General features: G+C 48.3%; 1 pseudogene; it reads left to right on the top strand.

Annotated features, from left to right (window-relative positions):
- Positions 1-373: 373 nt before the first annotated feature.
- Positions 374-489, top strand: LOC141141725 (5S ribosomal RNA; annotated as a pseudogene).
- The last annotated feature ends 8,662 nt before the right edge of the window (positions 490-9,151 follow it).

The raw sequence follows: 9,151 nt of genomic DNA, 5'->3' as shown, positions 1-9,151 counted from the left end.
CTTAGACCAAAGTATGGTCACCACATTCAACTACCTGGAATATCTAGGAATATCTAGGTCAGTTTCTCAGCCTAGGAGAAATCTTCTTTAAAACCATGAAAAGGGCTAAGATACTTGGGTCTGATCATAGATACACCCAGAAAAGCGTATTCTTCCCCCAGGCAAAGATCAGCACCATAAAGGAACTGATTTAGGTGGTCGAAGCAAGATGAATTCTTCTATTCAACTTTGCATGAGGTTGTTGGGAAAGATGGTGGCTTCATTCAAGGCCATTTCTTATTCTCAGTTTCATTTGAGACTGCTGCAAAACATTATCCTATCGGCTTGGAACAAAGGGTTCAAGCTCTAGATTCCCAATGTGTCTGACTCCAAAGCCTACGGCCACATCACCCTGAAAGCGCCCCATCTCGTCTAATCTTGGAGGCTAAGCAGGGTCGAGCCTGGTTAGCACCCGGATGGACCACCTGGAAATACCAGGTACTGTAGGCTGGGTAAGCCGGAACCTCAGTTTATGGTTAATATCCAAAAATCTGCAAAGGGGAAAATCCTTCCTTCAGTTACCACGGAAGTGGCCCAGATCAGAAATGACCTTGCCCATTATCATTCTAGAAATTCAGGCAGAGCACTTGGTTCTGAGGGCCTAAACGTTCAGTTTACGGTATTGTCCTGCCAGGATTCAATTCAACTATGCCACAGCAATGGCCTGTATTAATCACCAAGGAGGCACAAGAAGTTGTGCGGCCCAAAGAAAGGTGAATCATATTCTATCTTGGGTAGAAAACAATATACTTTGCCTATCTGCGGTCTTCATTCTAGGAATAGAAAATTGGCATGCGGACTACTTGAGTCGCCAGCAGTTGTTTCCAGGAAAATGGTTCCTTCACCCCGATATCTTCCTGTCAATATGTCAAAGATGGGGAACCCAGACATAGACCTGTTTACGTCCAGGTTCAACAAAGAAATCGACAACTTTGTGTCAAAAGCAAAGGATCCGCTAGCATGCGGAACAGATGGCTTGCTATTCCCGTGGAATTGGTTCTCACTGATTTATGCATTCCCTCCTATTCTGCCTGCATCCACGACTTCTTCGCAGGATCAAGCAGGAAGGAAAGTCGTGATTCTTGTGGCCTCCAGCGGGGCCCAGAAAATCTTTTTATGCAGGAATCGTAAAGATGACGGTAGGGGACCCATAGACCCTATCGCCACGGCCAGACCTTCTTTCGCAAGGTCCGGTATTCCATCCTGCTTTACAAAGGCTAAATTTAACGTTTTGGCTATTGAGACCCACACTGAAGAAACGTGGGCTGTCAGGTTCAGTGGTTTCTATCTTGATTAATGCAAGGGAGCCGGCCTCCATAATTATATATTATGGAGTCTGGGAAGCATATGTCTCCTGGTGTGAAACCAGGGGTTGCACTCCAGGAAATAGGTCAAAGGTAGAATCCTTGACTTTCTGCAGATGGGGTGAGAAATAAAACTGGCCTTGAGTGCTTTCTAAGGACAGGTCTCGGCCTTATCGGTATTATTTCAACGACCACTTGCTTCGCTTTCTTTGGTTCGTAACTTTATTAAGGGGTTAACATGGCTTAATCCTCGGTTAGGTCACCCCTGAACCCTTGGGACTTGAATTTAGTTTTTGGCGGCATTATAAAACAGCCTTTTTTTGGACCGTTACGACATATTCCCTTGGTCCTTTGTTGACAAGGAAACAATTTTTTCTGGTAACCATATCTGCTGCAAGAAGGGTATCAGAATTGGCTGCTTTTTCTTGTAAAGAGCCATATTATTATTGTTCACAAGGATAAGGTAGTATGGCGTCCTCATCCTAACTTTTTACCAAAGGTAGTATCAGGTTTTTATCTAAACCAGGATATTATTCTATCTTCATTTTTTCCAGAACCCTGTTCTATGGAAGAAAAATCACTACATTCTCTTGATGTGGTGAGAGCAGTCTACTTAAAGACGACTGCTCAGATTCAGAAAATGGATGTTTTGTTCGTATTGCCTGAAGGCCCTAAAATAGGACAGGCAGCATGGAAATCTACTATTCTAAATGGACTCGACAAATAATCATTCTAGTTTATGGTATAAAGAGGTAGTTTCTACCTTTTCAAATCAAAGCTCACTACACTAAGGCTGTTAGTGCTTCGTCGGCAGTGCATCACCAAGCCTCCATGGCTCAAATCTGCAAGGCCGCAACTTGGTCTTCAATCCATACATTTTACATCCACCAGATTCTATCAGGTAGATGTAAAAAGACATGAGGATGTCGCCTTTGGGCGCAGTGTACTCCAGGCAGCAGTATAAGTCCTCTGATCTCATGGTGCCCTACTTTTGTTGTGTCTCCCTCCCCTCAGTTGGCATTGCTCTGGGACATCCCACATAGTAATTACTATGGCTCTGTGTCCCGTGATGTATGATTAAAGAAAATTATAACAGCTTACCTGTAAAATCCTTTACATCACGGGGCACAGATGTCACTCCCCTCTTTCTAGTATACACGTGTATTGCTTTGCTACAAAACTGAGATGCTCCCGGTATGGGAGGGGTTATATAGGGAGGCAACTTCCTGTTTAGGGTGGGCCAGTGTCCAGCACCTGAAGGTGGATTATAACCCACATAGTAATTACTATGGCTCTGTGTCCCGTGATGCACTTCAAAAGAAAAGGATTCTACAGGTAAGCTGTTATAAAAATCCTATTTTTTGCACCAGTAGCAAGCACTCCCCGATGACTGTGTCCCAGCATTAGTGCTGCAGGCAAATCTTTACAAATCTTTAATATCCCTCTCCTAAAGCTCCCACTGGAACTTTGAGCTGCTGCTAGTTAGCCTGGAAAGTCACTGCACTGAAAGCCCGCCTTGCTCTGCAGTATGCTCCCTCTCATAGTTGCCAACAGTCCCGATTTTCCCGGAACAATCCCAATTTTGGGACCCTCGTCCCGATTGGAGGCTGTCCCGAATCGGGATTTTCCATAAGGAAAATCGGAATGTTGTTTTTTTTCTTTTGGAGCAGCTAGCTCCAGCAAAATGGCAGCCGGCGCCGCTGCTCGATCTTCCCCCTAGTGTTGAGTAAGTGGAGAGAGGAAGGGGGCTCGATCCGTGCAGCCAATGGGCTAGCTGCACGGCCCCTCCCCTCTCCACTGAAGCAGAAGACGCGGCGCCGGCACCGTGTCTTGCCGAAAAGTTCCCCAGCCCCGTACTGCACAAGCGCTGTGCCTGCGCAGTACAGGTGGTCCTTACATGCCGAGGGGAACTTTCTCGGGAGAACACACCGGCCGCTCCAGCACTGAGCGGGGGGGCTGCATTGAGGGGGGTCTGCACTAAATGAGGGGGGCTGCACTGAGGGGGGTCTGCACTAATAAAGGGGGCTGCACTAATAGAGGGGGGCTGCACTAATAGAAGGGGGCTGCACTGAGGGGGGTCTGCACTAATAGAGGGGGGGGGCTGCACTGAGGGGGGTCTGCACTGAGGGGGGGTGGCTGCACTAATAGAGGGGGGACTGCACTGAGGGGGGGTGGCTGCACTAATAGAGGGGGGTCTGCGCTAATAGAGGGGGGCTGCACTAATAGAGGGGGGCTGCACTAATAGGGGGGGTGGCTGCACTAATTGAGGGGGGGTCTGCACTAATAGAGGGGGGGCTGCACTGAGGGGGGGTCTGCACTAATAGAGGGGGGCTGCACTAATTGAGGGGGGTCTGCACTAATAGAGGGGGGGCTGCACTGAGGGGGGGTGGCTGCACTAATTGATTGGCGGCTGCACTAATTGAGGGGGGTCTGCACTAATAGAGGGGGGGCTGCACTGAGAAGGGTCTGCACTAATAGAGGGGGGTCTGCACTAATTGAGGGGGGCCTGCACTAATTGAGGGGGGCCTGCACTAATAGAGGGGGGCCTGCACTAATAGAGGGGGGCTGCACTGAGGGGGGTCTGCACTAATAGAGGGGGGGCTGCACTAATAGAGGGGGGTCTGCACTGATGGAGGGGGTCTGCACTGAGGGGGTCTATACAGACTCTGCCGGGGGCACCTGATGCAAGGACAGACCCTGCCGGGGGCACCTGATGCAAGGACAGACTTTGCCGGGGGCACCTGATGCAAGGACAGACTCTGCCGGGGGCACCTGATGCAAGGACGGACTCTGCCGGGGGCACCTGATGCAAGGATGGACTCTGCCGGGGGCACCTGATGCAAGGACGGACTCTGCCGGGGGGCACCTGATGCAAGGATGGACTCTGCCGGGGGCACCTGATGCAAGGACGGACTCTGCCGGGGGCACCTGATACAAGGACGGACTCTGCCGTGGGCACCTGATGCAAGGAAGGACTCTGCCGGGGGCACCTGATGCAAGGACGGACTCTGCCGGGGGCACCTGATGCAAGGACGGACTCTGCCGGGGGCACCTGATGCAAGGACGGACTCTGCCGGGGGCACCTGATGCAAGGACAGACTCTGCTGGTGGCAGGCGACGTGTCAGGTGACACGCTCAGGGATCCCACTGATTCGGCATTATGGTGAGTTGAATGATTTAATTTTATATTACAATGTAATAATAGAAATAATGCTCTTCAATCATCCTGACACCATGGTGCCGGGATGATTGAAGCGTTAACACCAGGTGTTTGGAGTATCTTTATCTGCTGATTGTTAAACTTTCTAGAATACACATATTTCTGTTGTGTAGGATCTGGGGCTGCTGTCCCGTCATTCCCCTCTCCCCCTTTCCTTCTCCCTCTTTCCCTTCTCCCTCTTTCCCTCTCCCCCTTTCTCTCTCCATCCCTCATTCATCTCAGACTCTAACCACACCCTCTTGAGCCACGCCCATTTAAGCCACGCCCACCTTTTCACGTAAGTCACGCCCAGGTTTCACTGCGGCGCGCTGCACTTGTAGTTTTTTCCTAGGCCACGCCTACAAATGAATGCCCCGCCCCCTAATTATTGTACGGCTCCACCTACAGCCAAAAAAGTATCCCACATATTTTTTTTGCGATGTTGGCAACTATGCCCTCTGTGCTGCTGAAGTGAAGGATAGAAGTTCCTTGTAGCAGACACTGTTTAGTTGCTGGAGCCAGTAACAGTGTACTACTGCTTACAGAAATGAACAGACAGACGTGTGCTGACAACTCTGTTTATGTTGCATATTTCTGTTCATGTAGTATGCAGATACTGGCATATTGTAACAGGCAACAGCAACTATTTACATAGATACAAACACTAAACGCTCCTCACCCACAGTTCAGCAGCCATCACTGTGCAGGTAGTGATGTCACTGTAGACAGGACACTGGGCATGCTCTCAGTGCAGAGACTTTCCAGGCTGACCAGTGGTGCTAAGGGGCTCAGTTGAGCCGAATATCCTGCTGATGGCAGCACCTATAAAGGTCTTCCCAGCTCACCTTCTCTCCTCCAGTGATAGCACCTCCCTCCATCCCTAAATTACTGTGCCTCCCCGTCACCTGCCTAAACTCTCAAGGGTACAGCAACTCCCACCCACCTTCCCTCATTCCACCTTGCATACTCACCTAAGCCTTACTCCTAGTCAAAGCACCTTACACACCCCTCATTTTGCCCTGCTTGTCTTACTGAAAATGTATTTGTTTTCTGAGCCATTTGGCAAAAATGCACTCCCTATGTGATTGCCATTTTCTTTCATTTGTCCTCAAGTGGAACTCCTGCCTAACCATAACCAGACAAGACAATGACCCTAAGCACACAGCTAAAATAACGAAGGAGTGGCTTCACAACAACTCTGTGACTGTTCTTGAATGGCCCAGCCAGAGCCCTGACTTAAACCCAATTGAGCATCTCTGGAGAGACCTAAAAATGGCTGTCCACCAACGTTTACCATCCAACCTGACAGAACTGGAGAGGATCTGCAAGGAGGAATGGAAGAGGATCCCCAAATCCAGGTGTGAAAAACTTGTTGCATCTTTCCCAAAAAGATTCATGGCTGTATTAGATCAAAAGGGTGCTTCTACTAAATACTGAGCAAAGGGTCTGAATACTTAGGACCATGTGATATTTCAGTTTTTCTTTTTTAATAAATCTGCAAAAATGTCAACAATTCTGTGTTTTTGTGTCAATATGGGGTGCTGTGTGTACATTAATGAGGAAAAAAAATGAACTTAAATGATTTTAGCAAATGGTTGCAATATAACAAAGAGTGGAAAATTTAAGGGGGTCTGAATACTTTCTGTCCCCACTGTATATAGGGTGGATTTTTCTCTTGGCTCATGTTCTATTACACACCTTGCTGGCACAATCAAATCCTGCCCCCATAATGGCTATTGTCCTCACAATGGCTTTGCTGTCATTAGATTTAACAGCATAAAATGGAGTTACACATGGAAGTGCTTTAAGCCACTGGATATGTTTCTTTACAATGTCACCAAGATCAGCTACATAAAAGGTATCCTTGTCATCCTGGGGGGGAGAAAATAAAAAAATAAAAAAAAATAGGGATTTAATAAAAAGTTTGATATTTCAACAGTCATTACACCTACAACCGAGCTTCTGTATGACATTACTCGATATACTTACAGACAAGGTAAGGAGGGGGCCTTATTGGAATCTGGAAGCCCCCTTTAACAAGGGGGCCCCGGGATCCCGCCCCCACCCTATGTTAATGGGTATCAGGTACATGGTACCCTAAGAGTCGGTTCACACTGAGGCAGCACGACTTGCAGCGCGACTGCCTCAGACGACTTGAACACGACTGCAGTGGCGACTTGCAAAACGACTTCTATATAGAAGTCTATGGAAGTCCCCTCAAGTCGCCCCCAAAGTCGTACAGGAACCTTTTTCTAAGTCCGAGCGACTTGCGATTAGAACGGTTCTATTGTACAGAATGGGACACGACTTGTCAGGCGGCTAAGTCGACTGACAAGTCGTCCCAGTGTGAACCAGCTCTTACTCATTCACCAAAAAAGTTATATAGGCAAGGGTGGGGCCACATCTGTTATATAGGCAAGGGTGGGGCCACCGGTGATGTACTGGGTGACCCAGCCCCCTTCTGACGTCACCGGGTGACCCCGTCATTGCCTATATAACAGCTGGCACCGCAAAAAGACAGCAGTCGGCAGGACGCCTCCCATCGAGGCACCGCGAAAAGACAGCAGTCAGCGGGACGCCTCCCATTTTCTGGTTTGAGCGCCGTGATTGAAGATGGATGGACATCACAGGACATTTTTTTAATTTGCATTTTTTTTTAATAAAGGAATTGTCAAAAACTGTCTCCTGTTGGTTTTACTTTGAAACTTTTTTGGTGAATGGGTAGGGGTACAATGTACCCGATACCAATTCACATGGGGGGGTGCCAGGATCTGGAGGCCCCTTTGTTAAAGGGGGGTTTCAGATTCTAATAAGCCCCCCGCCTGAAGACCCCCACAACCACCGGGCAAGGGTTGTGGGGATGAGGCCCTAGTCCCCATCAACACGGGGACAAGGTGCTGGGGGGGACCCCCAGCACCCTCCCCATGTTGAGGGCATGTGGCCTGGTACGGTTCAGGGGGGGCGCTCTCTCGCCCCCCCTCCCTTTTCCTGCAGCCTTCCAGATTGCATGCCCAGATAAAGGGTCTGACATGGACTTTGGGGGGGGGGGCCCACGCCATTTAAAAAAAAATTTGGGCGAAGGGTTTCCCTTAACCCATTTAATACACTGTTATATAAACTACACTGCCTGCACTGACTGAATATCTAGTCTACGCTAAATGCAGAGTATAATTTTACATGGGTACACCCCTCACATTTTTGTAAGTATTTTATTATATCTTTTCATGTGACAACACTGAACAAATGATACTTTGCTACCATATAAAGTAGTGAGTGTACAGCTTGTATAACAATGTAAATTTGCTGTCCCCTCAAAATAACTCAACACACAGCCATTAATGTCTAAACCGCTGGCAACAAAAGTGAGTACACTCCTAAGTGAAAATATCCAAATTGGGCCCAAAGTGTCAATATTTTGTGTGGCCACCATAATTTTCCAGTACTGCCTTAACCCTCTTGGGCATGGAGTTCACCGGAGCTTCACAGATTGCCACTGGACTCCTCTTCCACTCCTCCATGTTGACATCACGGAGCTGGCGGATGTTAGAGACCTTGCGCTCCTCCACCTTTCATTTGAGGATGCCCCACAGATGCTCAATAGGGTTAAGGTCTGGAGACATGCTTGGCCATACCAACACCTTTACCCTCAGCTTCTTTAGCAAGGCAGTGGTCGTCTTGGAGGTGTGTTTGGGGTCTTTATCATGTTGGAATACTGCCCTGCGGCCCAGTTTCTGAAGGGAGGGGATCATGCTCTTCTTCAGTATGTCACAGTACATGTTGACATTTAAGGTTCCCTCAATGAACTTTAGCTCCCCAGTAGCGGCAGCACTCATGCAGCCCCTGACCATGACACTCCCACCACCATGCTTGACTGTAGGCAGGATACACTTGTCTTTGTACTCCTCACCTGGTTGCCGCCACACACGCTTGACACCATCTGAAATATATATATACCAAATAAGTTTATCTTGGTCTCATCAGACCACAGGACATGGTTCCAGTAATCCATGGCCTTAGTCTGCTTGTCTTAAGCAAACTGTTTGCAGGCTTTCTTGAGCATCATCTTTAGAAGAGGCTTAATTCTGGGATGACAGCCATGCAGACCAATGTGATGCAGTATGTGACGTATGGTCTGAGCACTGACAGGCTGACCCCCCACCCCTTCAACCTCTGCAGCAATGCTGGCAGCACTCATACATCTATTTCCCAAAGACAACCTCTGAATATGACGTTGAGCACGTGTACTCAACTTCTTTGGTTGACCATGGCGAGGCCTATTCTGAGTGGAACCTGTTCTGTTAAAACACTGTATGGTCTTGGCCACCATGCTGCAGCTCAGTTTCAGGGTCTTGGCAATCTTCTTATAGCCTAGGCCATCTTTATATAGAGCAACAATTCTTTTTTTCAGATCCTCTGACAGTTCTTTGCCATGAGGTGCCATGTTGAATGTCCAGTGATCAGTATGGGAGAGTGTGAGTGATAACAACAAACTTAACACACCTGCTCCCCATTCACACCTGAGACCTTGTAACACGAATGAGTCACATGACACCGGGGAGGGAAAATGGCTAATTGGGCCCAATTTGGACATTTTCACTTAGGAGTGTAC

Source organism: Aquarana catesbeiana, linkage group LG04 (assembly GCF_042186555.1).
Source record: "Aquarana catesbeiana isolate 2022-GZ linkage group LG04, ASM4218655v1, whole genome shotgun sequence".
Lineage (NCBI taxonomy): Eukaryota > Metazoa > Chordata > Amphibia > Anura > Ranidae > Aquarana > Aquarana catesbeiana.
Note: the sequence above shows the minus strand (reverse complement) of the source record. Positions and strands in the feature narration are given on the sequence as shown.